This window comes from Coregonus clupeaformis, chromosome 30 (genome assembly GCF_020615455.1).
Source record: "Coregonus clupeaformis isolate EN_2021a chromosome 30, ASM2061545v1, whole genome shotgun sequence".
Taxonomy (NCBI): Eukaryota; Metazoa; Chordata; class Actinopteri; order Salmoniformes; family Salmonidae; genus Coregonus; species Coregonus clupeaformis.
Genome location: NC_059221.1, coordinates 46,550,481 through 46,564,757, shown reverse-complemented (window position 1 = coordinate 46,564,757; position 14,277 = coordinate 46,550,481). Strand labels below are relative to the sequence as shown.

General features: G+C 48.5%; 1 protein-coding gene across 1 annotated transcript in view; it reads right to left on the bottom strand.

Moving 5' to 3' along the window:
- Positions 1-14,277, bottom strand: part of kcnd3 (potassium voltage-gated channel, Shal-related subfamily, member 3) — a 258,318-nt gene that overhangs the window by 23,748 nt on the left and 220,293 nt on the right. The window lies entirely within an intron of this gene.

Sequence of the window (14,277 nt, the reverse complement as noted above, 5' to 3'; positions counted from 1 at the left end):
TCATTCTTAGTATACAGTGGGGAAAAAAACTATTTAGTCAGCCACCAATTGTGCAAGTTCTCCCACTTAAAAATATGAGAGAGGCCTGTAATTTTCATCATAGGTACATGTCAACTTTGACAGACAAAATGAGAATTTATTTTCCAGAAAATCACATTGTAGGATTTTTAATGAATTTATTTGCAAATTATGGTGGAAAATAAGTATTTGGTCAATAACAAAAGTTTCTCAATACTTTGTTATATACCCTTTGTTGGCAATGACACAGGTCAAACGTTTTCTGTAAGTCTTCACAAGGTTTTCACACACTGTTGCTGGTATTTTGGCCCATTCCTCCATGCAGATCTCCTCTAGAGCAGTGATGTTTTGGGTCTGTCGCTGGGCAACATGGACTTTCAACTCCCTCCAAAGATTTTCTATGGGGTTGAGATCTGGAGACTGGCTAGGCCACTCCAGGACCTTGAAATGCTTCTTACGAAGCCACTCCTTCGTTGCCCGGGCGGTGTGTTTGGGATCATTGTCATGCTGAAAGACCCAGCCACGTTTCATCTTCAATGCCCTTGCTGATGGAAGGAGGTTTTCACTCAAAATCTCACGATACATGGCCCCATTCATTCTTTCCTTTACACGGATCAGTCGTCCTGGTCCCTTTGCAGAAAAACAGCCCCAAAGCATGATGTTTCCACCCCCCATGCTTCACAGTAGGTATGGTGTTCTTTGGATGCAACTCAGCATTCTTTGTCCTCGAAACACGACGAGTTGAGTTTTTACCAAAAAGTTATATTTTGGTTTCATCTGACCATATGACATTCTCCCAATCTTCTTCTGGATCATCCAAATGCACTCTAGCAAACTTCAGACGGGCCTGGACATGTACTGGCTTAAGCAGGGGGACACGTCTGGCACTGCAGGATTTGAGTCCCTGGCGGTATAGTGTGTTACTGATGGTAGGCTTTGTTACTTTGGTCCCAGCTCTCTGCAGGTCATTCACTAGGTCCCCCCGTGTGGTTCTGGGATTCTTGTGATCATTTTGACCCCACGGGGTGAGATCTTGCGTGGAGCCCCAGATCGAGGGAGATTATCAGTGGTCTTGTATGTCTTCCATTTCCTAATAATTGCTCCCACAGTTGATTTCTTCAAACCAAGCTGCTTACCTATTGCAGATTCAGTCTTCCCAGCCTGGTGCAGGTCTACAATTTTGTTTCTGGTGTCCTTTGACAGCTCTTTAGTCTTGGCCATAGTGTTTGGAGTGTGACTGTTTGAGGTTGTGGACAGGTGTCTTTTATACTGATAACAAGTTCAAACAGGTGCCATTAATACGGGTAACGAGTGGAGGACAGAGGAGCCTCTTAAAGAAGAAGTTACAGGTCTGTGAGAGCCAGAAATCTTGCTTGTTTGTAGGTGACCAAATACTTATTTTCCACCATAATTTGCAAATAAATTCATAAAAATCCTACAATGTGATTTTCTGGAGAAAAAAATTCTCAATTTGTCTGTCATAGTTGACGTGTACCTATGATGAAAATTACAGGCCTCTCTCATATTTTTAAGTGGGAGAACTTGCACAATTGGTGGCTGACTAAATAGTTTTTTTCCCCCACTGTATGTTATGTATAGCTGTTTTTCTGCAAAGGGACCAGGACGACTGATCCGTGTAAAGGAAAGAATGAATGGGGCCATGTATCGTGAGATTTTGAGTGAAAACCTCCTTCCATCAGCAAGGGCATTGAAGATGAAACGTGGCTGGGTCTTTCAGCATGACAATGATCCCAAACACACCGCCCGGGCAACGAAGGAGTGGCTTCGTAAGAAGCATTTCAAGGTCCTGGAGTGGCCTAGCCAGTCTCCAGATCTCAACCCCATAGAAAATCTTTGGAGGGAGTTGAAAGTCCATGTTGCCCAGCGACAGACCCAAAACATCACTGCTCTAGAGGAGATCTGCATGGAGGAATGGGCCAAAATACCAGCAACAGTGTGTGAAAACCTTGTGAAGACTTACAGAAAACGTTTGACCTGTGTCATTGCCAACAAAGGGTATATAACAAAGTATTGAGAAACTTTTGTTATTGACCAAATACTTATTTTCCACCATAATTTGCAAATAAATTCATTAAAAATCCTACAATGTGATTTTCTGGAAAATAAATTCTCATTTTGTCTGTCAAAGTTGACATGTACCTATGATGAAAATTACAGGCCTCTCTCATATTTTTAAGTGGGAGAACTTGCACAATTGGTGGCTGACTAAATACTTATTTTCCCCACTGTATCTTGTGTCAATTATTCCGGTGTAGCCTACATACATATAGATTTAATTTTGATTACTGTTATAGTACTATTTGGGTTGTTAATTGGATTCGTCCCAACGTTCTTGATTTCTTTGACATTTTACTGTATTGTTAGGAGCTATTAACATAAGCATTTAACTGCACCCGCTATAACATCTGGTAAACTGTGTACGTGACCAATCAACTTTGATTTGATTTGTCATAGTGCCCTCTAACTAGGATTACCATTCTCTGTCTTTATACATGCTAGCTGATGCAGTTGCCCAATTTGGCCCCAGGACACGCAGCGACCAATCACATCATCGTTTTACAGGAACTCATTAGCATACATTATCTCGCACCACTGAGTGGAGAACTGGACCAGCTAACAGTCAGAGGGCATGAACACCCTCTGGCATCCCATACACACACACGCAGAACATCCCATACACACACGTGCACATGCACACACAATATATTCCAGTTGTCATCCTAGGCCTAGATTCAATCAGATCGAGCTTTAACCGGCGATAGCCGACACCCGCATAGCTAATGTTTTGGTGGTGTCGGAGGTGTAACTGCGTTGGAGCTGTCAAATCGGTAAGCAGCTGCTCTTGATCATTGTCACGAAGCCACACCAGTACCACTCACGTTAGAAGTTCAGAACAAGAAAGTGTAGGTTATATAGAAATAATGACTTTCAAATTGAAAGACATTAATGAGGATTTCCATCACCGAATCAAGGTGTAGATCACATCTGACATTCCAGTGTTTCAATTTGTCAACAAGGCTGCATGGGATTTATTTTAATGCGACTCCATGCAGCCAGTGGCAATGTCCGCTTTAGGTATAATGCCAGGAGTCGCTTGTGGATTTGACTGCGCTAATCAAATCAAATTTTATTGGTCACATACACATATTTAGCAGATGTTATTGCGGGTGTAGAGAAATGCTTGTAAAAAAGCAGTTCCACCTCCGACACTGCCAAAACAACTGCTATGCAGATGTCGGTTAAAGCAGATCTGATTGAATAGAGCCGCTAGTCTTTTAACCAGAGACTGGTGTCTACCTTTGAAACAGGCATGTATTCACCTTCCAACCAATCAGCATTAATTGATTAGGGGTGGGTTTGGGATAGGGTACTTTACTGGCTGTACTCTAGCCAATCAGCATTCATTGATTAGGGGTGGGTTTGGGATAGGCTACTAGACTGGCTGTACTCTAGCCAGTCTAATCCAAGATGGCGTATTAGTGCGGTCGTGTATTCTGTTGTGTCCTCGTGTAAATAGCCAGTTTTTTTGTTTTATGTCTTTTATTCGTATATATTTCTCTATCTCACTTTCCATCCTTTAACTAAATATACTTTCCTGCAACCCGCCTCACCCAATGTGGAATGGATTCAATTTTTTCTTAATTTTTATCAAGAACCTCTGGCTGAAACTAGCCAGCTAGCCAGATAACTAGCTACTTGCTATTAGCCACCGTTAGCGGTCTTCACCACTGTCCGTGGCCTGCACTACCTACCAGCCAGCTCTAGCCTGGACAATTATCGGCCAGTCTGCACAGCGTGCTATAGACCCAGAGCATATCGGATTTTCTGCCGGAATCACTGAATCACTGGACCTTAACACCGGACCATCGCAACTAGCTAGCTGCAACCGAATGGCTGTTGTAGGCTAATCACCACTTCCCGACGTACCAGTTAGCCTTGAGCTAGCCTCGAGCAAGGCCCATCTCCCGGCTATCTACCTCTGTCAACCGGATGGGACCTCCTAGTGTCAACACGGAGCCCCGCCGATCCATCACGACTGGTCTGCCGACGTAATCGTCTGATGTGGTTTCAACAGGCTTCCCGTTGCAACGACCACGAAGATCCATCTGCTAGCCCAGGCCCGCTAGCACGCGCAATCAACAGCCGTGCCTCCTGCTCGCCTGTGCTTTAGCAGCCTACAATCTGCTCCAGGACTTACTTAGTGCTGTTCACTGGACCTTATGATCACTCAGCTACACAGCTAATGCCTGCTGGACTGTTCCTTTACACGGTACCCCATCCTGTTTATCTGTTTAGCCTCAGCCCAAACTTTCGTTGCCATTACCAGTTGTTGTCTTAGCCCTCTCGAATAACACCTGTGATTGCGTTATGCCTCTCTCCCATGTCAATATGCCTAGCCTATTGCTGTTTGGGTTAGTTCTTATTATACAATTTCACTGTAGATCCCCCAGCCCAGCTAAACCTGCCTTAGATAGCTCCTTTGTCCCACCCCCCATACACGCGGAGACCGGCTCAATCGGAACCTCCAGTGATGCTATCTCTTTCATAGTTACCCAATGCTTAGGTGTACCTCCACTGTACTCATATCCTTCCATATCCTTGTCTGTACATAATGCCCTGAATCTATTCTACAACGCCCGGAAATCTGCCCCTTTTATTCTCTGTACCCAACGCACTAGAAGACCAGTTCTTAAAGGCTTTAGCCGTATCCTTATTCTCTTCCTCCTCTGTTCCTCTGGTGATGTAGAGGTTAACCCAGGCCCTGTAGCCCCCAGTATCACTCCTACCCCCCAGGCGCTATCATTTGTTGACTTCTGTAACCGTAAAAGCCTTGGTTTCTTGCATGTTAACATCAGAAGCCTCCTCCCCAAGTCTGAGTTATTCACTGCGTTAGCACACTCTGCCAACCCTGATATTCTAGCAGTGTCTGAATCTTGGCTTAGGAAGGCCACCAGAAATTCAGAAATGTCCATCCCGAACTACAACATTTTCTGTCTAGATAGAACTGCCAAAGGGGGCGGAGTTGCAATCTACTGTAGAGATAGCCTGCAGAGCTCTATCATACTATCCAGGTCTGTGCCCAAACAGTTTGAGCTTCTACTTCTAAAAATCCACCTTTCCAGAAATAAGTCTCTCACTGTTGCCGCTTGCTACAGACCCCAGTTGTGCCCTGGACACCATATGTGAATTGCTTGCCCCCCATCTATCCTCAGAGTTCGTACTGCTTGGTGACCTAAACTGGGATATGCTTAATACCCCGGCCGTCCTACAATCTAAACTAGATGCCCTCAATCTCACACAAATTATCAAGGAACCTACCAGGTACAACCGTAAATATGGGCACCCTCATAGATATCATCCTGACTAATTTACAATCTAAATACACTTCCGCTGTCTTCAACCAGGATCTCACTGATCACAGCCTCATTGCCTGAGCCAGAAATGGGTCCGCGGTCAAACGACCACCCCTCATCACTGTCAAACGCTTCCAAAAACACTTCAGTGAGCAGGCCTTTCTAATTGACCTGGCCCAGATATCCTGGATGGATATTGACCTCATTCCATCAGTAGAGGATGACTGGATGTTCTTCAAAAGTGCTTTCCTCTCCATCTTAAATAAGCATGCCCCATTCAAAAAATTCAGAACTAAGAACAGATATAGCCCCTGGTTCACCCCAGACTTGACTGCCCTTGACCAGCACAAAAACATCCTGTGGCATACTGCATTAGCATCGAACAGCCCCCGTGATATGCAACGTTTCAGGGAAGTCAGGAACCAATATACACAATCAGTTAGGAAAGCAAAGGCTAGCTTTTTCAAACAGAAATGTGCATCCTGTAGCACTAACTCCAAAAAGTTTTGGGACACTGTAAAGTCCATGGAGAATAAGAGCACCTCCTCCCAGCTACCCACTGCACTGAGGCTAGGAAACACTGTCACCACCGATAAATCTACGATAATCGAGAATTTCAATAAGCATTTCGCTACGGCTGGCCATGCTTTCCACCGGCTACCCCTACCCCGGGCCACTAGCTTTGCACCCTTCGCTGCAACTTGCCCATGCCCCCCCGCTTCTCCTTCACCCAAATTCAGACAGCTGATGTCCTGAAAGAGCTGCTAAATCTGGACCCCTACAAATCAGCTGGGCTAGACAATCTGGACCCTTTCTTTCAAAATTAGCCGCCGAAATTGTCGCAACCCCTATTACTAGTCTGTTCAACCTCTCTTTCGTATCGTCTGAGATCTCCAGAGATTGGAAAGCTGCCGCGGTCATCCCCCTCTTCAAAGGGGGTGACACTCTAGATCCAAACTGTTACAGACCTATATCCATCCTGCCCTGCCTTTCGAAAGTATTTGAAAGCCAAGTTAACAAACAGATCACCGACCATTTCGAATCCCACAGTACCTTCTCCGCTATGCAATCTGGTTTCCGAGCTGGTCAAGGGTGCACCTCAGCCACGGTCAAGGTCCTAAACGTTATAATAACCACGATCGATAAGTACTGTGCAGCCGTCTTCATCGACCTGGCCAAGGCTTTTGACTCTGTCAATCACTGCATTCTTATTGGCAGACTAAATAGCCTTGGTTTCTCAAATGACTGCCTCGCCTGGTTCACCAACTACTTCTCAGATAGAGTTCAATGTGTCAAATCGGAGGGCCTGTTGTCTGGACCTCTGGCAGTCTCTATGGGGGTGCCACAGGGTTCAATTCTCGGGCCGACTCTATTCTCTGTGTATATCAATGATGTCGCTCTTACTGCTGGTGACTCTCAGATCCACCTCTACGCAGACAACACCATTTTGTATACATCTGGCCCTTCATTGGACACTGTGTTAACAAACCTCCAAACGAGCTTCAATGCCATACAACACTCCTTCCGTGGACTCCAACTGCTCTTAAACGCTAGTAAAACTAAATGCATGCTCTTCAATCGAATGCTAATTGCACCCGCCCGCCCGACTAGAATCACTACTCTCGGCGGGTCTGACTTAGAATATGTGGACAACTACAAATACCTAGGTGTCTGGTTAGACCGTAAACTCTCCTTCCAGACTCACATTAAGCATCTCCAATCCAAAGTTAAATCTAGAATCGGCTTCCTATTTCGCAACAAAGCCTCCTTCTCTCATGCTGCTAAAGATGCCCTCGTAAAACTGACTATCCTACCGATCCTTGACTTCGGCGATGTCATTTACAAAATAGCTTCCAACACTCTACTCAGCAAATTGGATGTAGTCTATCACAGTGCCAACCGTTTTGTCACCAAAGCCCCATATACTACCCACCATTGTGACCTGTACCATTGTGGCTGGCCCTCACTACATATTCGTCGCCAAACCCACTGGCTCCAGGTCATCTATAAATCACTTCTAGGCAAATCCCCGCCTTATCTTAGATAATTGGTCACCATAGCAACACCCACCCGTAGTATGCGTTCCAGCAGGTATATCTCACTGGACCTCCCCAAAGCCAACACCTCCGGTGGCCGCCATTCCTTCCAGTTCTCTGCTGCAAATGACTGGAATGAACTGCAAAAATCTCTGAAGCTGGAGACACTTATCCCCGTCTAACTTTAAGCATCTGTTGTCAGAGCAGCTTACCGATCACTGCACCTGTACACAGCCCATCTGTAATTAGCCCACCCAACTACCTCATCCCCATATTGTTATTTACATTGTTATTTATTTTGCTCATTTGCACCCCAGTATCTCTATTTGCACATCATCTTCTGCACATCTATCACTCCAGTGTTAATACTAAATTGTCATTATTTTGCACTATGGCCTATTTATTGCCTTACCTCCATAACTTACTACATTTGCACACACTGTATATAGATTTTCTATTGTGTTATGGACTGAATGTTTTGTTTATTCCATATGTAACTCTGTGTTGTTGTTGTTTTTATCGCACTGCTTTGCTTTATCTTGGCCAGTTCTATATCGTGGAGCTCCGCCCCATAGGGGAGCTCTGCTCCTATTGGTTTACCCCGTTGCCTAGGCAGCGAATAGCCTGAGACAAAATTATGCACACACCTGCAGCCAATAGGAGTACAGGTGTCCCTATTTAAGGGGACGCTTCCCCTCAATCAGCCTCCCTTTATCTTCAGCGACTGGACAAGACTGAAGAAGCCAAGAAGAGACGAAGAGAAGACGTCGTCCTAATGAGCACACCAGGAAATGTTCCACCCCCAAAAGCTATTTTCAGAGCTCAATGCCGCTATTCCTCAATGGCGGTTGCGGAATCCCACAACCTTTGTTTCGTGTGTTTGGGTGCGCAGCACGCCAAGGACGGAATCAGCGATCGCCCTATTTGCGCCAGCTGCGCCCTCCTTCCTTTGAATGAGAGGAAGCAGCGTTGGGCGTTTTTCAGGGAGGATATCCCCTTAGAGGACGTGCTGTCAGTGTTAGCCTCAGCCTCTGAGTCATCATCTGAGGGCGCCGACTCTGAGGATGACAGGGATGATGGGGAAGAGATGGATATTCCGATGGAACAATCCGTCCCTCTGACCCAGACCTTCAAGATCCCCTTTCCAGTGGAGAGTGAGAGGTCTTGTAACTCCCTGGGCGATGACGACACGGGCTCTGAGAGATCAGTAGCCCTGTCCTTCGCAGCGGCCTCTCTGCGCTCAGACTTTCCTGGGCTCATTGAGAGGGCTGCCAGACGACTGGAGATAGCGCTGCCCCTCATTCCCCCCGCTGCGGAGGTGGATATGATGGAGGGCGGACCCTATTCTCGGCCGTGAAGGGCGGCAGAGCCATTGGCTCCAGCCATGCCCTCTCTCAGTAAGTACGTCGAGGGCTCATGGGAGGCACCTTTAGCGGCGCGTTCGCCGGCTAAAACGTACCTCCCATTCACTAGAGTGGAAGGAAGAGAGATGGTTGCCAAGGGAATCCCCAGGCTCGAGAGTGCCATGGCAGCGTATCTAGTGCCGGGTTCGAGTCCCTGGCCCTCCTCCAAAAAGGCCACTTTGCCGACGCAAAAGGACAGACTCACAGCGCAGCTGGCAGAGAAGTCCTTCACGTTGGGAGCCCAGGCTGTAGCAGTAGCAAACAATATTGCCCTCCTCGTGGCCTCTCTGTCCCGTCTAACAACAGGTAGGACTGAGCTCACGAGAGAGGAGGTGGAAGAGGCGTCCAGAATTTCTGGCGCTATTCTTCACCTAACCCAGGCGTCGGCTGTCTGTGCGGGGAGGTCCATGGCCACTTCGGTGGTCACGGAGCGACACCTCTGGCTGTCTCTATCGGCCATGAAAGAGGCCGACAGAGCGTCACTGCTCAACGCCCCTCTCTCTGGCAACGGTCTCTTTGGAGTTGCCGTCAAAGAGGCGACGGAGCGTTTTGCCAAGATGGACGAGGAGAAGAAGCAGCTGGCAAGACACCTGCCACTGACAGGGAAGTCTAGCCACGCACCACAGAAGCCGTCTACCTCCAACGCCCCCAGTAGATCAGGATCTACAGCGAGGCAGCGCGCCAGGCGTCAGACGTCAGCCGCGAGCAGCAGGCGAGTGGGCCCCGCCCCCCCAGCAGCACCCTAAGGGTACTCACAAGAGACGGCGCCAATGACGGGACGAGGGGGAGAGAATGGGAGCTGGCTCGGCGCGGGATACGACTGAGCCCACTATTCCCCCCCACCCTTCTGTTGAGGGTATGGAGGAGACTGTATGTTTTGATGTGTGCAATAAAGAGTTGGCTCCTATTGACGTTGTCACAAGAGAGCCTCTTTTCCATAACACGTCTGAGAACGTTCAGAACACTTCACGCCCTATGTCTCTCCCCCACCACTCTGAGTGTAGCTCAGCCCACCAAGGGTGTGTAGCTGAGCGCACACACAAGAGGCGAGTGTGATAAAGGTAGCAAGGCGCCGCCTTAGTTTACCTCATAAAGGCCTCACATTACAGACTCCTAGGAGTGCTGTAGTGAGTGTCTCACATAGCAGGCTGCAGTCTCAGCCAGATCTTGGCATGATGATGCGACCGCTATTCGGGGATGGCGCTCTGTCTCAGGCTAACGCCTCAGTCAGTGCAGTTCAGACCGGAATACTACGGTTACGAGTTTAACCAACGTATTGGCGCCCCCGTTTCTCTCAGAACGCGCTGATGTTCACCACTCTGAGTGTAGCTCAGCCCACCAGGGGTGCGTAGCTGAGCACACACATGAGGCGAGTGTTAAAAAGGTATCAAGGCTCCTAGGAGTGCTGTAGTGAGTGTCTCACAGAAAGTTTCTGCGATTCGCCTTTCAAGGGGTGGCGTACGAGTTCACGAGGATGGCATTCGGGTACGCCCTGGCACCTCGCACGTTTTCCAAGTGTGTGGAGGTGGCATTGGAACCGTTGCGTCGTCAGGGAATAAGGCTACTTGCCTATCTAGACGACCTACTGGTTCTCGCTCCGTCAGCAGAGCTGGCGTTCACTCACACGACACAGACAGTGATTCATCTCTGTGGGGTTCGCTGTGAATTGGAAAAAGAGCGCGCCCTGGCCCAATCATCAGATTGTCTACCTGGGGATATAGCTAGACACTGTAATGATGAGGGCTCGAATTTCGGATCCTCGAAGGGTAGCCCTGTTGCTAGCCCTGAGAAGGTTTCGTCCGAATCACATGGTAACGACGCTGTCAGTCATGTCACTCTTGGGTCTCATGTCGTCAGCCCATTTTGTGGTCCCGCTGGGACTCCTGCGCATGCGCAGGATGCAGCGATGGTTCGCCCAACTAAGACTAGACCCAGTGCGTCAACGTCGTCGGTTGGTGGTGGTTCCTCTCTCGCTCAGTACAGATCTGAACTATTGGAGAGACCCGCACGTTCTCACGCACAGAGTCCCGATAGGCAAGTGTCTTCCTACATTCCTGTGTTTACAGATGCCTCTCTGACGGGATGGGGAGGGACATGTCAGACCCAAGCGATAGGAGGGGCCTCTTTCGAGTCGCCACATCAACCTCTTGGAGTTGGAAACGGTTTGACTGGTTCTGACCCACTTCGCGTCTACCCTTCGGGGTCGCGATGTGTTGGTCTGGTCAGACAACCGGACCACAGTAGCCTACATAAATCGCCAGGGAGGAGTCAGGTCTCCTGCACTCCATCGGTCGGCGGAGGAATTGTGGCTGTGGGCTCACGAGCACCGTTGCTCGTTGAGAGCAGCACACATTCCGGGCTACTTGAACGTGGGTGCAGACTCATGTCTCGAGGGGGTCCTCGAGACGACGAGTGGCGTCTGCACCCGGATATTGTTCTCCAAATTTGGGAACAGTTTGGGAGAGCCGAGGCGGACTTATTCGCGTCACGCGTGAAAGCGCAGTGTCCTCTATGGTTCTCTCTGAGGGTACAGGACGAACCGCCACCGGGAAGGGACGCGTTTGCGCACCAACCGTGGCCGAGAGTTCTCCTGTATGCATTCCCACCGCTGTCCTGCATTCTCCCACTGTTAGCCAGGGTGAGATCAGGCAGGCTGTCAATAATTTTGGTGGCCCCCGATCGCCCAGGGGCTCCATGGTTTGCGGAGATGAGTCAGATGTTGATTGCGCCACCTTTGCCAATTCCACATCGATGGGACACGTTGTCTCAGGCGGGAGGCTCGATAGGGCGATTGCCCATAATTGGCCAACCACTGAAGGCTTGGCTCCTGAGAGGGACAGGCTAGAGCACCGTGGGTTATCTGATTCAGTAATCAGGACCATACAGGGTTCACGTGCCGGTTCCACTTCCAGGGTGTATGCCAGTAAATGGAAACATTTTTCACAATGGTGTGTCACAGAGAATGTAGACCCCATGAACTGTCTGGTTGAGAGTGTACTCTCCTTCCTGCAGTTTATGTTTGATAAGCAGCGATTGCCCGCCACCATTAAGGTGTTTGCAGTGGCGATTTCAGCTTGTCACGATGGGTTTTGCAGAGACACTGTCTTCAGCCACCCTCTAGTGAAACGTTTCTTATTAGGAACGCGGCGGCTTAGGCCAATGCCTAGAGCCACGCTTCCTCAGTGGGATTTGGCTTTGGTACTCGAAGCACTATGTGAGTCGCCGTTCGAGCCATTGAATCAAATACCCCTCAAGATGCTGTCTATGAAGACGGCACTGTTGCTCGCTTTGACTACTGCTAAGCGTGTCAGTGATTTGTGTGCTCTTTCGACGAGACCCGACTGCCTTGCCATTAATGGTGATTTGAGCAGAGCGGTGTTACGTCCCAACCCCACATTTATGCCGAAGGTTATTAAGAGCTCATATAGATCACAGACAGTGGAACTGTGGGTTTTTTCTCCCCCTCCCCATGGGGAGAGGAGAGAGGAAAGGCTCCATCGCCTGTGCCCAGTGCGCGCTTTGGCGTGTTACGTTGAGCGCACAGCAGCTAGGTCATCGCCTCAGCTGTTTGTGTGTCACGGTGCGGCTGCACTAGGTAGACCACTTTCGAAACAGCGTCTGTCTCATTGGCTTTGCGAAGGCATTGAGACAGCTTATGAGGCAGCAGGGCGACAATTGCCTCAGGGCATAAGAGCCCACTCCACTCGTGGAGTAGCGGCTTCTACTGCCCTTTTCAGAGGAACAGGGGTAGAGGATATCTGTGCAGCGGCATTGTGGTCGTCACCGTCTCCATTTATCCGTTTCTATCTCTTGGATATGTCTTCTAACTCTTTGGCTCAGTCTGTACTCAGCGTGGCTGAGGGGAGGACTTGAGCTAAGAGAGAGGAATGCAGGACTGAAGAGACAGGTCTCTTTCAGGCCCGCTTCTGATAGAAGGACATATTCTAGCATGACTCCTGACTGACATGTTCAGTACAGTAGAAGGCATGTATTGATCTGCCCACCAGTGAATAACTGGGTTGAGGCGGAATGATGAGGCATAATAGTGGTAACTTTGGTTACGGTACTATTAGACCGGTCATGACAATTTTGACGGAATGTGACGTCATCTATCTGCTTGTTCAGATTAGTATGAATCATGTTCTGGGATCTGCACACTAATCTCTGGGATTCCATTGATTGAGTGGGGCGGGCTACCGTGTACACAATGTAGAGTGACAATTTGTGTCATTCCATTAGTGGTCGGTATTGTTGTAACAGGATATTGAGGTACCATCTATCTGCTAGTACAGATTAGTATGGCCCGTATTCTGGTGATCTGCCCACTAGACATTGGTGATGCCATTGGACTAGGTGGGGCGGATTTGGACCGATGACGCAGTATATTGTGACACTGTGTGTTACAGTACTGCGGGACTTGGTCGCAGCCATTGCTAGGCCCAACCTTTTCATTTCGATGGGAAGTGTTGGGCTCGGCAGAGAGTACATTTTGGAGCGTTGCGCTCCGCCTTAAACCAATAGGAGCAGAGCTCCCCTATGGGGCTCCACTCCACTCATAGAACTGGAGTTACACTCCGGTAACTATCGGTCGCAGTTGTAAATGAGAACTTGTTCTCAACTCGCTTACCTGGTTAAATAAAGGTGAAAAATACAACAACAAAAAAAAAACAATCAGCATTCATTGATTAGGTGTGGGTTTGGGATAGGGTAGTAGACTGGCTGTACTCCAGCCAATCAGCATTCATTGATTAGGGGTGGGTTTGGGATAGGGTACTAGACTGGCTGTACTCCAGCCAATCAGCATTCATTGATTAGGGGTGGGTTTGGGATAGGGTACTAGACTGGCTGTACTCCAGCCAATCAGCATTCATTGATTAGGGGTGGGTTTGGGATAGGGTAGTAGACTGGCTGTACTCCAGCCAATCAGCATTCATTGATTAGGGGTGGGTTTGGGATAGGGTAGTAGACTGGCTGTACTCCAGCCAATCAGCATTCATTGATTAGGGGTGGGTTTGGGATAGGGTACTAGACTGGCTGTACTGTATTTAACAGTAATAGGAATGTTGTATGATGAGCCTATATGGTCAGATTGACTCATCATCAGCCTGTTTGACTGTCTGGTCCCCACACACAAGGAAACAGGCCCCTGTTGATTTTCAGACAATTAGTTTAAAGTTAATGAAGTAATAACAAACACTGGAGAGACTTGAGACAGGGCCTGGTGTGAGGGATAACCCTCCTCTCTCTCTCTCTCTATTCCGCTCTTTCACTCTCTCTTCCGATCTCTCACTCTCTCTCTCACACACACACACACACACACACACACACACACACACACACACACACACGCCCGCATGCACACACACACACACACACACACACACACAGTGCGCTGTGAGATGACAGTGATAGGCGAGTGTCATTAGTACACTGACAGGCTGTGAC